Below are 15,850 nucleotides of genomic sequence, written 5' to 3'. Positions count from 1 at the left end.
TATTAGCTTGATGAAGATCACATAGGATGAAGCCATAACCAACCACGTTTATTTATTGCACTTTAAATATATATGCACATACGATTAATGTATGTGTAGAGTAGTTTATAAATATGTGTGCTTAATTAGATTAAGGGTGTATGTATTAGATACGACACCCATGCCATGCTTGCTAAACAAGATAAAAGCTTTAACGACTCAAGATTTTAAAATGAACAAATGATTAGGAGATTATCGTGTTTATGTAACACGGAATAAAATACAAATTTTCTTTATTTCTGACATGGGGCGATTTTGTCAAAAGCGAGTTCATTGAACTTATAAGGTTGTGGGTTTTAAGCGAGACCGTTGTGACTCCCTCACTACCTGGAAACAAACCATTGATGAATATTGATTTAAAGTATTTTATTCAAGGAAAAATTGGGAATCTCTTTATGATGAGATCATGATCGTTTTAAAATTAACAAAACCCTAAAGTTAATATTGAGTTGATCTGATGCCTTCTAATGAGTCCAATGCGTTAACCCCTAGATCGACAAGGAGTGGGTTCGCCAAAGCGAAGTACTCCCATCTATCATGGGAGATGTGTTGAAGTATATTGATAATTTTTGACTATTGGGTTTGACTTAACTAAGTTACCATAATACGATTGTGAACTTAGAGGCATATAGTTTGGCGAGATTTATTAGATAAATATGAACAAATGTTGTTCCACCAAGCTATTCAAGAGTTATATAGTTGATATAATTGACAAATATTGTCTACCTAAATAATCATGTTTTAGGAGAAAAGTCTAAGCTGACCTAACGCATGGTGAAATATGGATCTTGGCTCACTAGAAAAGATATAGAAGATATTCTTTTTGAATTTATAGTTAGGGCTATTGATTTGATAAAAATAGTGGGAGATATATATTGTGAATATATATATGAATAATCACTTGAACAAAATTTAATGATCATCTGTAGACTAAGTCATTTTATGCACTTTAATATTGTAAATATCAAATGACAAATAACTTCTCTATATAATAGTCCTTGAAAAGGAAAAGCTGACATGAAATAATTTCCTCAATTGACATGGGAACTTGAGGATTGTCCTCAGGTTCAAGGATGTCACTCAAACCCCTCCCTTATTTCTTCTTGCTAAGATTGAAACATGTGCTGAACAAAATGCTTACCAGAAGAAAATTGATTATACAACTGATGTTTCACGTCTCATGCTTGTAATTATGAGTGCTGGGCTTTAGAAGCAACAAGAGCATAATGATGCTTATAATATGATTGAGCACCTTCAAAGTATGTTTGAATGATAGCTCGTTAGAAATATTTGACAATAATAATGAACCATACTTTTGCATTAATGGGAGAATGATATCCAGTTGGACCACATGTTCTAAAGATGATAGGTATATGTACCTTGATATTTTGGGTTTCATGAATGGTCTAGAGACTCATCTTGATTTGATTAAACAATCTTTGAATAACTTCCATTCTCAGTTTGTTAAGAACAAAAGGAATAAGATAGACAGAACACTCACTGAGTTGTTAGGCATGTTTAGAACTGCTGAAAATAACACGGTAAAGGCATGAATTACGTCTATATTGATGATGTACACATGGAAGGAAAATGAGAAAAGAAAGTGGACATGCAAGCTGAAGATTTAATCTTATTTGGTGCCAAACCAAATTCCAATCCCAAAGGGCTTTTAAAGCCTGATAGTGGTGTTGCTAAAGGAGATGACTGTCAAATCTGTGGAAATAACTGGATGATTAGAAGTTATATTGCCGAGCTTGTTTGGAAGATCTAAAGAAGAAGACCAGCAATGGTCAAGCTTCAGGTATCGGGTCAGAATTGGAGCAAAAGTTGTTGCTCTAGTTGAAGGAACTTGATACCTAATTTTGCCCATAAGGCGAGATTGAGAACTTGATAAATTGTTATTACTTGTCTGCCTTTAGTGGATACATTAAATCAATTTCTTGTCAGGACAAGAAAGGTTTTCATTTTAATTAAATAAACAATAGTTGTTTATTCTATTTTAATGATAAGACTTATAATGTTGTGAAATTAGTTAACAATTTATATGTTCTAAGATGACTCAAATCAAACATTACCTCTAGCATTGTCGTTAAGCCATAATAATGAGAAACATATTTTTGAGTTACATATAGATGGATACTTGGATAAGTTTGATTTTGAATCATACAGAAGATGTGAACTTTGTCTCATTGGCAAAATGACCAAAGCTTCTTTTACCTGATCAGGTGAAAGGGCCACCGAACGATTAGGACTTATACATAATGAGTATGTGGCCGAATGCGTATGATGGCAAGAGATGGCTTATACTACTTCATAACATTTACTGTTGACTTCAGTAGGTATGGAAATGTATATCTTATGAAGTACAAATCTGATTCTTTTGAAATGTTCAAAGAATATAAGGCTGAAGTAGAAAAGCAAACAGAGGAAAGTATAAAAGTTCTACGATCAGATCGTGGATGAGAATACTTAATCCTCAATTTCAAGAGTTTCTTGAAGGAGTGTGATAGTGTATTTTAACTTACTCCTTCTGGAACACCTCAATAGAATAGAGATTCTAAGAGGAGAAATCGTATCTTGTTGGACATAGTGCGATCGATGATGAGTCAAGCAGATCTTTCATTCAATTTATGGGGTTATGCTTTAGAAACGGCTGCAGATACACTTAACCAAGTTCCGACTAAAGCGGTTCAAAATACTCCGTAAGAGATATAGAGTGATAATTGTAATAGCATGTCATTTATGAAAAATTGGGGACGTGAAGTGTTAGGGCGAAAACACGCGCTAATATTCACACAAGTATACGCGTTCGCAAGTAATATAGAATATTTTCTAGTTCGTTCCCACAGAGACTGGTTTAGGTTAAGTTCAATTTATGCACCTATGCAACAATGTATGGTTATCGCTCAATGCCAAGACAAATAACAAATTGGGTTTTAATTAAACTAAGAGATTATACTAAATAACATTAACTAAGAGAATTGAGGTTAAATTAATATATATGATAAACATGGGATTCTAACTTCATTAAATACTTCATTCAATAGCCTTATTGTTCTTAACCTTAGCATGTGATGGTGAGGACACTAATCAGATAACACGAAACTGATAAACGCCAACTTTCGTTGCACGAGTACCATTCTACCAAACATCCACAAAAGAGATAGAAGCTGAATAGGCACCAATTATATTGAGACCCTATATGTATATAGAATTTGACAACATAACGGTTTAAGAACAAGTTATCTATCTTGATTACATAGGGCAAGTAAAACGGTTAGAGTTAGCTACGAATCATGCATAATAAATACATGAACCTATGCTAGCATGGCAAGTTCTAAACCTCTATATTCACTGTCGCTTCAATAGAGATTAACACGCTATCTTATATGTTAGCTACGCACATAAGACGAATAAGCACAACCAATACTAGGATATCAATCAATCACCACACACCAAGATATCGAAACAATTAATTATTGAAATCCATAAGTAAATCCGCTAGAATCCCATGACAACGATTAGCCCATAATCGAACTCATCGTCACCATGGGTTCCAATGAAAGCATGGTATAAACAAGGTCTTAATAAACTAAATAATAATCAAAGTACGAATAAACGAGATGTAGGTTCAACAAGAATGAAAACGAGCATCCAGAGTTACAACTAATTCAAAGAATCACAAGTTGAAAACAAGATCTTCTTTTTTAGAGTTGTTCTGTGCTTCTAGGTCTTCTCCTTGGTATCCCCTTCGCTTCTTGCGTAAAACACAATCTTCTTCTTCTTAATTTTCCTGTGAAAACGTCTCAAATCTACTTATATAATAGTCTATTAAAACTCAGATTACATAGAAGTTGGAAGCCAAACAGAAGTAGAAGTCTAAAATAATTCAGCAAAATTCCCGACCCTGCGCGGCCGCTCAGCATAGCTGCGCGGGCGCGCAGGTTGCTGCGCGGCCGCTCAGCATAGCTGTGCGGGCGCGCAGGCCTCTACTGGAAAAAATCCAAGTTTGCTCCGTTTCTTCACCGTAATCTGCCCGTTCCTTTCCTCTCGCAATGGTGAACACATGCCAAGGCTTATTCTTGATGATTCCTCCCCCGAAATGCAACTAATACCCTGAAATGCATGAACACTAGAAAAACGCATCAAATACACAAAATACTTGATTTCAAGACACCAATTTAAGCCATTTTAAGACGTTCTAAGTGGTATAAAATGCCACTTATCACACCCCCAAACTTAAATCGATGCTTGCCCTCAAGCGTCACAGACTCAAAAACAAATAAAGATATGAATGAATACAATCTATATAAAAATACAGCGATCCCCCTTACTACAATTAATCAACCAAATTGCCACATCTCAACAAATGCAGTTAGACAACTAAAGATCAATAAACTCATGCAAACGGACATACAGCCAGAAATGTGGTGTGTGCAAATGCTTAACAGATATGCTTCAGAACTAGACCAATTACTATGACTAGACTATCCTCAAGGCAATCCTACGATTATACAAAGAATAAAAATTCCAGGCACAAAGTGATATACAACACTACAAGAACTCTGGAGCTTACTACGGAATCGTGCTTTTTATTTACAACTCAGATGCTTATTTGACCGTGCAATGAGTGAGGTCCACAAAAGACTTATACAATGATATCCATGTAACGAGCGTTAGGTTAGCGGATCCCAGACTCTAAAAGCCTTAGGTCGCTAGGCATAAAGTCCCCTAAGAACTTAATAACTCGAATACCAAAGAGCCCACTCTTGATCAATTATGCAAATTTTTTTTTTTTTTAATTTCTGAGCAAGTGCGTTTCGCTCCATCTTGCTCAACCCTAGACTACTCGCAACATACGCGAGCCGGCTACTAGCCATTTGACGCCTAGCCACAACTAGCAACAACTTCCATATGTTTTTCTCCAAAATTTTTCTTTTTCATGTCTTTATCACTAAAAACCTATAATCGATTTCTAAGCATAATAAGTAGATTGACCTTGAAAACAACCAAATCATAACACAATCTAGCCCTTTCGCATTCTCTAAGACTTAGTGGACTTACAATTGTTTCTAGCATGCATATCAACCTACACAACTTAATATCACTTTAATGCTATCACTACACTCACATCAATATCACAATTCAGTCGATAAATCATTGCAAAAGGGATCATGGTAAATGCATGAGCTACATGACATTCCTAAAAAAAAACTATATGGCATAAATTATGCAACTATATGAACTAAACTAATCATGAATATGCAACTAAATGACACACACACAATATTCCATAACTACCACCCCATACTTAAAATTTTCAATGTCCTCATTGAAGGCAATAATAAGGATTTCAGGCATACCTAATTAGCGGGAGATTCACCCTCGTCGGGTGGAGGATCAGGTGGCCAATCAACCTCGCCACCAGTGTCTCGAACAACAGTACCGAAAGCATGTGTCAAATCTGCAGCAAAATGACGGTGAATATCGTGCATGGCCTCCATACGCCTAGTTACTCGCCTGTACTGCTCATCACCAACACCAGTCCTATCAACTATCTGCTGCGCATGAGAAGAACCCTCTATAGGCACAGGAGGATCCGTTCGGCTACCCTCTACATCATCAAAGATATATCCCAACCCCTTGTCAGGGGGTGCACCTAAGAATGAATAACTCAAGTGATTTGGTAGTGGGTTGAGCTCAAGTGTAGGAGCATCTTCAATAGACGACTCGAGACGCTCCTGAGAAATTTTCAGCTCTGCTAACCCAAGAGAATCGAATGGCACATCCAACTTCCTCTTCCACAGAGGTGCATTCAAAACCTAAATTTGCTCTACTTTAAAGCACTCCTCTTTAGCTGTGGGTAATTTTATTTCCTTGAACACATTGAAAGTGACCTTCTGATCATGAACCTTCATCGTAAGCTCTCCTTTTTGCACATTGATCATAGTTCAGCCTGTAGCCAAGAATGGTCTTCCCAAGATAATGGGAATCTTCTTATCTTCCTCGAAATCAAGAATTATAAAGTCAGCAGGGAAGAAGAGTTTATCCACCTTGACCAAGACATCTTCCACTATACCTCGTGGATAAGCGATGGAACGGTCAGCTAGTTGCAATGACATGTATGTTGGTTTCGGCTCAGGCAGACCAAGCTTCTTGAAGATAGTTAAGGGCATCAGATTGATGCTAGCTCCTAAATCATATAAACACTTGTCGAACGACAAGTTTCCGATGGTGCAAGGAATAGTGAAGCTTCCAGGATCTTTAAACTTCGGAGGCAACTTCTGTTGCAGCACAGCACTGCATTCCTCCGTTAGAGCAACGGTCTCTAAGTCATCGAGCTTCACTTTCCGAGAGAGAATACCTTTCATAAACCTCACATAGCTAGGCATCTGTTCAAGAGCTTCAGCGAAAGGTATGTTGATATGAAGTTTCTTGAACACCTCCAGAAACTTCTCAAACTGCTTATCCAGCTTTTTCTTCTGCAGCCTTTTAGGAAAAGGAGGTGGAGGATAGATCTGTTTCTCCCCTGTATTACCCTCAGGAGGAGTGTGTTCCACAGTAGTCTTCCTTGGTTCCACCTCTACTTCCTTCTGCACATCTTCTTCAGCCACAACTGCATTTTCTGAATCTTGAGATTTTTCAGGCTCTTCGTCTTGCTGAATTTGGGGGCTTGCGACCTTTCCAGACCTTAAGGTGATGGCGTTCACATGTTCTTCAACTTCCCTCTTTCCTGGATTGGCTTCTGTATCACTATGAAGCGTTCCTGGTGGTCGATTCAATAAGGCATTAGCAATTTGCCCTATTTGGTTCTCCAGAGTCTTGATAGAAATAGCTTGGCTTTGGCATATAAGAGCCTGGTTTTTGCACATAAGCCTCAACTCCTCTAATTCAGATTTTTCATTCGAAGATAGACCTGCATCATGAGTTTGTTGTTGAAGTTGGAGTTGTTGCTGAAAACCAAGAGAGTTGAACAGCTTATTTCCAAACGGCTGGAACGGCTGTTGCATCACATTCTGATTGTTGCTCCAGCTGAAGTTAGGATGATTCCAGTTGTCAGGATGATAAGTGTCTGGAACTGGTTGTTGCGATCTCTGAAAGTTGCTCACAAACTGAGCCGAGTCGCTAGATATAGCGCATTGCACTGTCGCATACGGACCTGCACACAGCTCACAAACACTTATTATCTGCTTAACACCATAGTTAGCTAGAGAATCGATCTTCATAGACAACGCCTTTAGTTGAGCAGTGATAGCCATAGCTGTATCCACTTTAAGAACTCCTGCTACCTTGCCCTGTGGATATCTCTGGGTTGGATACTGATATTCATTAGCAGCCATCAGTTCAATTAGATCATAAGCTTCCTTATAGCTCTTTGTCTATAATGCTCCGCCTGATGATGCATCGAGCATGTGTCTGGACTGTGCTCCCAACCCATTGTAAAAACAAGTGATGATCATCCAATCAGGAACTCCATGATGAGGACACTTCCTAAGCATCTCCTTGTAGCGCTCCCAAGCTTCACTTAGCGATTCTCCCGTTTGCTGCGCAAATTGAGTAATAGCGTTCCTCATTGCAGCTGTCTTCGCCATAGGGAAGAATTTAGTAAGAAAATTCTGAGCAAGATCTTCCCAAGTAGTAATCGAACCAGCTGGTAGAGAGTGTAACCAGCTCTTAGCCTTGTCCCTCAAAGAGAATGGGAATAGTCTCAGCTTCACAGCATCTGCGGAAACACCGTTGAACTTGAAGGTGTCGCATACTTCAATGAAATCCCTAATGTGTGTATTGGGATCTTCCATTGGAGAACCCCCAAACTGGACTGAAGTCTGTACCCATTGAATTATGCCAGGCTTGATCTCAAAGGTATTAGTTGTGATAGCTGGCCGGACAATGCTAGATTGAATGTCATTGATTTTGGGTTGAGAAAAATCCATCAAGGCTTTCGTTCGTGCTGCTGGATCTCCCATTGTAATGAGTACCTGAAACACAAACAAATAAACCGTGTAAGTAAAAGAATCCGAGTCAGTGAACTTTAACGACCACTGATGACAAGCACATAAACTAAAAATTAACACCGAGTCCCCGGCAGCGGCGCCAAAAACTTGTTAGGGCGAAAACACGCGCTAATATTCACGCAAGTATACGCGTTCGCAAGTAATATAGAATATTTTCTAGTTCGTTCCCACAGAGACTGGTTTAGGTTAAGTTCAATTTATGCACCTATGCAACAATGTATGGTTATCGCTCAATGCCAAGACAAATAACAAATTGGGTTTTAATTAAACTAAGAGATTATACTAAATAACATTAACTAAGAGAATTGAGGTTAAATTAATATATATGATAAACATGGGATTCTAACTTCATTAAATACTTCATTCAATAGCCTTATTGTTCTTAACCTTAGCATGTGATGGTGAGGACACTAATCAGATAACACGAAACTGATAAACGCCAACTTTCGTTGCACGAGTACCATTCTACCAAACATCCACAAAAGAGATAGAAGCTGAATAGGCACCAATTATATTGAGACCCTATATGTCTATAGAATTTGACAACATAACGGTTTAAGAACAAGTTATCTATCTTGATTACATAGGGCAAGTAAAATGGTTAGACTTACCTACGAATCATGCATAATAAATACATGAACCTATGCTAGCATGGCAAGTTCTAAACCTCTATATTCACTGTCGCTTCAATAGAGATTAACACGCTATCTTATATGTTAGCTACGCACATAAGACGAATAAGCACAAACAATACTAGGATATCAATCAATCACCACACACCAAGATATCGAAACAATTAATTATTGAAATCCATAAGTAAATCCGCTAGAATCCCATGACAACGATTAGCCCATAATCGAACTCATCGTCACCATGGGTTCCAATGAAAGCATGGTATAAACAAGGTCTTAATAAACTAAATAATAATCAAAGTACGAATAAACAAGATGTAGGTTCAACAAGAACGAAAACGAGCATCCAGAGTTACAACTAATTCAAAGAATCACAAGTTGAAAACAAGATCTTCTTTTTTGGAGTTGTTTTGTGCTTCTAGGTCTTCTCCTTGGTATCCCCTTCGCTTCTTGCGTAAAACACAATCTTCTTCTTCTTAATTTTCCTGTGAAAACGTCTCAAATCTACTTATATAATAGTCCATTAAAACTCAGATTACATAGAAGTTGGAAGCCAAACAGAAGTATAAGTCTAAAATAATTCAGCAAAATTCCCGACCCTGCGCGGCCGCTCAGCATAGCTGCGCGGGCGCGCAGGTTGCTGCGCGGCCGCTCAGCATAGCTGCGCGGGCGCGCAGGCCTCTACTGGAAAAAATCCAAGTTTGCTCCGTTTCTTCACCGTAATCTGCCCGTTCCTTTCCTCTCGCAATGGTGAACACATGCCAAGGCTTATTCTTGATGATTCCTCCCCCGAAATGCAACTAATACCCTGAAATGCATGAACACTAGAAAAACGCATCAAATACACAAAATACTTGATTTCAAGACACCAATTTAAGCCATTTTAAGACGTTCTAAGTGGTATAAAATGCCACTTATCATGAAGCATTTGTAAAACGTTTAGCCTCTGAAAAGCTTGGACCAAAATTAGATAGATGCTATTTTGTGGGATACCCAAATGAGACTAGAGTATAGTTTTTATAATCCTTTTGAGAACAAAGTGTTTATTGCTCGGGCCGCTGTATTTCTTGAGGGAGAACTACTTTCTAAGAAAATCAGTGGGAGGATAATATATCTCGATGAAGATCAAGAACCATAACATTGAATCAGATTTGGAATAAGATTAGGATGTACATCAAAATGTTGAAAGTAATCATGTCCAAGAAACACAGGCCATTCGTAAATCTAGTATGATTCACCATGAGTTTGAGAGAAATTATGGATTTCTTTTGACTCAAAATGGTGATGTGATGCTTACGGATAATGATAAAGCCTCCCACCTACCAAGATGCTATGAACCGTCCAGACTCCGAGAGATGGCTGAAGGCCATGAAATCCGAGATGGAATCCATGTACCAAAATAAAGTATTAACTTTAGTTGATCAACTCGAAGGGGTAAAATCTATGCGGTGCAAGTGGGTTTTCAAGATGAAAACTGACATGGATGGTAAAGTACAGACCTATAAGGTGCAACTAGTGGCAAAAGGTTTCAAACAAATTCATGGTATAGACTCTGATGAAACTTTTTCACCAGTTGTTATGGTCAAGTTTATCAGGATTTTGTTAGCAACAGTTGCTTACTTTGACTATGAGATTTGGCAAATGGATGTCAAAATCGCTTTCTTATATGAGAGCCTTAAAGAAGATGTATATATGATACAACCTGAGGGTTTTGTCGATCCAAAGTTTGCTAAGAAGGTTTGTGTTATTCCCTAACAATACAACAAAAATTACAGAAGGGGGGTTGAATGTAATTCTGGCTACTTTTTTAGATTTTAAAAACAATTCTAATTTGATAAATATAACAGTGTTTGATTAGCAGTTGTACGGAATAAAAAGATGATAGAAATCAAAACACTAAGTAATAAAAACTAAAGCTTTTAAAACTTTCTGGTGGATTTGAAAGTATCTACCAGATATATATATATATATATCAAATGAGAACCCTGTGAAGCTTGAATAGCTCACAGCTGCTTACACGTTTGAACAACTAAAGCTACAGAGAAATGCTTACAGTATATAGCTTGATATGTTTCTTTGAAAAATGTTTCTCCTTAGTTAAAAATTCTACTTGCTACACTTGGTTTATATATCACCAAGTTTACATGATAATAAGACAAGATAATAAAACAAAACATATCTAGTCCAACTCCATACTACTTCACTACTCTATTCCAGTATCTTTGAATATCTTCACAATTGCATGGAAATGGTAATGCTTCTTTGTTCTCAAATTCCTGCTTAACAAGCTACCACATTCCTTTTGCAAACACCCAATGCATGTGACTGTGTTGTCACTATTAACAGCTATTTGAATTTGATCATCCGTCTGGACTATGCTTGTCATCCGTTGGGAGCTTTGTTCATCATCCGTCGGGTGTCTATTTATCACTTGACTCCATTTCACTTATACAGAATTACAAGACATCTCATATTTACAATTAATCAACCTATTCTGCATATCAATCTAGTAGTCAACATGACTTACAGAATCCTAAGCAACCTACTTAACTAATTCATGTTATTTGCAGAAATGTGCTACAGTTCTTATTTGTTACATAAGCTACTCACTCGATGGATGTCAGTTTGTCATCCATCGGGACTATAAGGTTCATCCGTCGGGACTATAATTGATCATCCGTCGAGTGCTACAAAATTCACTAAGTTAAATCTACTAAGGTGTTTTGTTAACTTATCATCAAGATCACAACATATTCCTAACAATCTCCCCCAATTTATTTCTACTGGAATTGTAGCCATAAATTAAGAGAAACTTGATAATAACAAAACACCCTAAAATTACAGATTGAAAAATAGTAGATAAAACTAATAAGTGCTATAATATTTACTGAAAATTGAACAAAGCAAAGTGTACAAGAGTTCTCACAATCATGATCAAGGTGCTCCTCTAGTCTGAGAAGATAAATCTATTTCCTTGATTGTCTGGATTTCTTCCCAAGCCTCATGTTCTCTTCTATTTGATTCTGGAGTTGTCTGTGGAATTCAAGTTCATCAGCTTCAGATAAATCCAACATTTCTTGCATTTCCAAAAGAGTGTCATTGCTAGAGATATTGATCATTCAATCTGAAGAATCTTCTAACTCCTTTATCATCCATGAATTCTATCATCCAATAGGACCTCAAATGCACTCTCTTCCCACTGAAAAGAATTGATAGAGTTTTTGGAAGTGCATATTTGGCTCTATTACTCCTAAGCTCTTCAATCTTCTTCAGAACCAATCTCCTTGCAATCACATTGAATCCAAAGTTCTTCTTGAAAGATGAGTAGATCTTTATTAGTATAAATTGGCTTTCTTATAGAATCCTGTGAAGAGGCCATGTGATTTCTTTCCCTGCCTTGTACTTAAACACCAATCTTTCAGGAAGATGTCTGTGAGCATCAATTCCTCTTACTTCTTCCAGTTCATCCAAGTAGAAATTTAAGTCAGAAAACTCCTTGATGTCACATATATATAACAAATCTTCTTTGTTGACTGCAGATTTAGATTTGGTTAGGGTCTTGGTTCTGAGAGTCACGGGCTTCACTTTCTTGATTGCTCTAGTCTTTGTTTTCTTTGGCTTGTTGAAGATAGGAAAGTTTAGTTCAGGAATTGGCAAACTATCTGAGTCTACTGGTTCATCCTTTGGAATTATGGGCTCACCATGAATATTCCTAGTTGGATCCACCATTTTGAATTCTTCAAACATCACTGAGGGTTTGGATGTCTGAGTTGAAGTTGTAGACTTTTTGGGAATGTAGTCTTCCATTTCCTCATCACCGAAGTCCAATTTTCTTTTGGAAGGGAGCTTGTATCTGAATCTTCTTTTCTGTTGTGGTTCCTGTTGCATTTTCTGATCTTGAGGTTCAACAATCACAGATGGTTGTGTAGAAATCTCAGTTGTAGTCTTCACAGCTTGAAGTTTGGCCAAGATAGCAGCATTCTCCTTCTTTTGTTTGAGCTTCTTAGCATCTAAGGCAGCTTGCTTCTTTTTTTTGCCTGATTCTTTCCTTCTCTTCCTTTTTAGCTTCTACAAACTGAGGGTGTCCAGCCACCACACAGATTTCCTAACCATTTCTGTAGATCTTGGCAATCTTTCTTTTAAGTACTGAATCAGCTGGATCTTTGAAAAATGCAATTGACCTAGCCAACAGCTTCTTCTCATCTGGCCTAAGTGTCTCATACACAGTATCCATAGGATTTTTGTCAGAAAACTTTAAGTAGTTTCTTTTAGGCTTCAAGACTAGATTTACCTTTGGAGACTTTATGCAAGAAGTTTGACCCTTTTTCATATAATTCAAACTCATTTCATTCACAGAAATCTGCTTAACTTGAGAGTGATGATTAAAGATTTTGTCTGGTTTCTGAATTGGCCCAAATTTCTGTTGAATTTCTGCATCTATTTTCCTCCATTTTTCTTTTAGTTTCTTCTCAGCTGTTGCTACATCAATCTTTAGCAGTTTGTCATTTGATTCTAGTTGTGTTGCTGCCAGATTGATGATGTCAATGTTGTCCATGGTTGGTGGCTTAGTGAAAGCAACTGTTGGCACAATTACTTTGATGACTTGAATGTTGAGCTGTTTCTCCCCCCACTTGATGAACCTTTCTCCCCCTTTTTGTTAGCATCAAGTTGTTGAGTGGAAGGGAGTTGAGAAGCCACCAACTGTTGGAGCAGAGCAGTCTGAGTTTCCAGATTAGCAAGTATCTTGGCCATTAACTTCTCCACATCAGATAATCTAGAGTCCATGGCCTCAACCTTTCTATTTAGATCAGCTTCCTTCCGCAGTTTCTGAGCTATCTCAATCATGGTAGTTCCAGGAAGTCTGGCATCCAACCTTGCTATAAAATCCTGTTTTACTTCAGAAACTTCTTGCTTTATTTCATCTACACTTTGACTGTGTTGAAGAGCTTGAATCCTGTGCATCTGTAGAGCTTCAAGATGTGCAGTAACTAATCTCTTTGTGCTGGCATTTGTGGATGCTTGAATGGCTGTTTGGGTGTCATGAATGAGCTTGAATAATATGGATTGGAGATGTGAGTATGAACATTCTTTGGTTAGCATCCAGGAAGGAATATCTGCATCTCCCCTATGCTCATGTTGTCTTCCTCATCATCCCCACCAACATCCCCTAAAGAGTCTTCAGCCAGTTCAAAATCACTGCCAGTATGTATGGCATAGCAGTGATTGCATCTTTTGCTCTTTATAGAGAAGCAGTTGTGTGCACTAGATTGAGCATCTTTTTAGCCTCCTCATTGCCATGTACAGCTAGAGTTTGATAAGCTGTAACAGGATGAGTAAATGTCTCAGCATCTAGGGAGATAGAATATATGAGAACTTGATATTCTTGATGAAATAGTCTCTTCCTTTCTACATCACTGACATTCATTAACTCACTAGAAATGGTGTCCACCCTTATCTCATGTACCTGCATTTCTCTCATAATCTCATTTTTGTTGCATCAAGGGCTCCCCTTGGCTTCCCACCCTCACACCCTCACCTTCACCATCTAAGGTAGGACTCCTCTCACTCACTTTTTCCAGACCTGAAGAAATGGTCTGCATTGGTTCACTCATTTTCTCTCCTTTTTCCTGGGAGCAACCCAGCCTCTCACTCGATTCACTCTCTGCCCTCAATCCTAAGAGTGATTATACTACTACTAAGTCATCTGTATTAGTGACAATTATAGGAATTTTAAGTTGTGCAGAGACACCCGACGAATGAGAAATATCCATCGGGATAGTAGTTTGGCTAGCCGACGGATGACTGCTATTAGGCACATCCGTCGTGATACAATCACTACTCGACGGATGAATAATACCCATCGGGATAGAAGAAATGAATGAGCTTGGAGTAGAGACTATTGTAGACTCTATGCAGATTGATGAAAATTTGGGCACAGATGTCTCAACAGACTTAGAAACAATTGGAAAGTAAGCCAACAAATCATCTAAAAGATGATGCTCACTTGCTTGGATTTTTGGTTTCTCCAATAAAGTTAAAGATGGAGAATTTGGAAGTGATGTATGAATCATGTCTATATCTAGTGAGTGTGTGGGTGAATTTTCTATTTCAGGTGCTTCAATTATTAATGATTTTGGCTGTGACTCCACATTTATTGGAGCCACATCAATCTGACTTTGAGATGGTGCAGTGACTGGGTCTTTAGCACCAGTTTGCACTGTGTGTGTTCCCTGTGCATCCCCAAGAGTTTTAGATCTTTTCTTTCTGGTACAAGTATGTGGTGAACTTATGTCCCTAACCCTCTTGGCCTGTGCTCCTGGTTGGGAGCTTATTTTAATAGTAACATCCTTTTGGGAGGATGAAACTAGAATTGAGCTAATATTCTTATTAACAATCACAGTTTGTTGGGAAACTGTGATGTGGCTAGGCTTAGGTACACTAGTCTCACCAGCCTTATCCTTAGCGTTTCTTTGATTTTCACCCAGTCCCTCACCTTGCTCACTCTTCTTCACATTCCCTTATTTGCGTTTAGTAGATTTTGCAACTGATTTCTTTTGAAAGAAACCAGAGGGGGCTTTCTTAGCTTTGAATTTTGAAATTGCTGTTTTGGTAGCTTAGGTAGGCATCTATTGGGTCATTGACACAGATGCCATAGCTACACTTGAAGGCAAAGAGATGTGTGAGGTTGGAAGAGTGGAGACAGTGGTGCTTACCTCAATTACCTGAGGTCCCCCCCATGACTGGAAAGTAAAAGAGGGGCACCTCTTTGTGGTGACTTGCCCTGTTGAGATTAGAAATGAATCTCCTTTCTTGAACCCAACAATTCAGTTTGTTGGTTGGGTTCTCCACATCAATATTCTCAATAAGATGGTTAGCAAGCATCATAAAGAATCTAGCATAATAGACACTTTTACCTCTCTTATTAAGTTCTCCTAACTTATAACCTAACTCAAACATGATCAAGTCACTGAAGTTAAAGTACTTATCAGTAACTAGCATATAAAGCATGTTAAGCATGGAAATGTTAACAGAATCAAAATTACTTATTTTACTAGAAAATATCTTAGTCACAACATCGCACAGATAGCTCCATTATTTTCTAAGACCTAGCCTCCTAATCTCACTTAACTTAGAAGTTGAAAGTGCATAGCCCATAGAATTTAA

At 37.9% G+C, this 15,850-nt stretch overlaps 1 non-coding gene across 1 annotated transcript; it reads left to right on the top strand.

Moving 5' to 3' along the window:
• Positions 1 to 7,509: 7,509 nt before the first annotated feature.
• On the top strand, positions 7,510 to 7,616 carry LOC141669156 (small nucleolar RNA R71). Its single transcript, XR_012553448.1, has one exon. It is a non-coding gene; the product is annotated as a small nucleolar RNA R71 (small nucleolar RNA).
• The last annotated feature ends 8,234 nt before the right edge of the window (positions 7,617 to 15,850 follow it).

Source organism: Apium graveolens, chromosome 6 (assembly GCF_009905375.1).
Source record: "Apium graveolens cultivar Ventura chromosome 6, ASM990537v1, whole genome shotgun sequence".
Lineage (NCBI taxonomy): Eukaryota > Viridiplantae > Streptophyta > Magnoliopsida > Apiales > Apiaceae > Apium > Apium graveolens.
The sequence above is the reverse complement of the archived record's forward strand: the minus strand, read 5'-3'. Positions and strand labels throughout refer to the sequence as shown.